Source organism: Echinops telfairi, unplaced genomic scaffold, assembly GCF_000313985.2.
Source record: "Echinops telfairi isolate 266 unplaced genomic scaffold, ASM31398v2 ScPeMD7_5;HRSCAF=22, whole genome shotgun sequence".
NCBI lineage: Eukaryota > Metazoa > Chordata > Mammalia > Afrosoricida > Tenrecidae > Echinops > Echinops telfairi.
In genome coordinates this window covers 30,537,110-30,538,226 of record NW_022103901.1, presented here as the reverse complement: position 1 = coordinate 30,538,226, position 1,117 = coordinate 30,537,110, and positions in this window count along the sequence as shown.

The window sequence follows — 1,117 nt, the reverse complement described above, 5'->3', positions numbered from 1 at the left end:
CGCTTAGCTGCCCAGATTGGACAAAGGTGAGCAACAGCACTAACTGCATGCTTGCTCCTTAGAATGACCAACCACATGGGACCCCCCAAGGGCAGTTTGTCTGGGGAGTCAGCCCAGAGGGGAAGTGGGAGGAGCCTGACCCACAGTGGGGACAGCAGCAGGGGCCTGGAACAAAACAAATCGGGGTGTCCAACAGCCGGGCAGTCTGCTCTGGGGACTCTCACCTTCGGCACAAGCAGGAAGTGAAAAGGGAATACTGTAGATCAGTGAAAGAGAGTTGGTGGTTAGCACCCACCCTGCTCCGGTGCAATCTGGCTAACGTGGCAAAGGGAACCCCTATTTCCAGACTGGGCGGCATTCACAGATAGGGTGCTTAGAAGACCTACACGTATTTTGGGAAGTGGGGGGGACACAGTTCAGCCCCAAACAGGGGGCCCAGGACACCCTCCCTTTCTGTGTGTCCGACTGATGCCTTTGGAGTGGGCTGGGAGGCTCTCACAGGCCCCACAGGCCCTGTTGAACCCTGGGTAGGCGCGGTGCCTGTGCCCCATGGTAGGAGGAGTGGGGGGGGTGGAGGGCAGACTCAGTAGCAGTGGCTCTCTAGGTCCTCTGCTTGCAGTCTGGGCCATTTCCTCCTTCCCTCTCCCCCTCCTCCTTTTGCTGCTGCTGCTGCTCCACCCCCAGTTCCCTCAGCACCCCACTGCCCAACTCTCAGGCTCTGTGAACCCCCGCAAGGACAAAGGAGGCGGCAGAGTGGGGAAACTGGAGCCTTGCTCTCCTTCCAAGGTGCCCCGATGATCTGATCGGAAGACCTTCTGGGTCATGACCCCCACAGCCTGGGTGCTGCCCCACCCTGTGTCCCGCTGCCCCTGAAGCCTACTGACCCCTTTAGAGAACCCTCAGTGGCTCTGATGTGCCCCCAGCAGTAAGGACTGAGGGTGCTGGCTCCCAGGGGACAGAGAACAAGGAAGGGGGTGGGTGCTTGTTGAAGAAAGATGAGGAATCGCTTTGCGACCAGGCACCTTGTGCCTGCCCGAGCCAACGGAAGCAGCCAGGGAGAAGGGGCCCGAAGGTTCTGCTGCTCAAGCTGCAGCCCCAGAGTGTGTGTGTGTGTGTG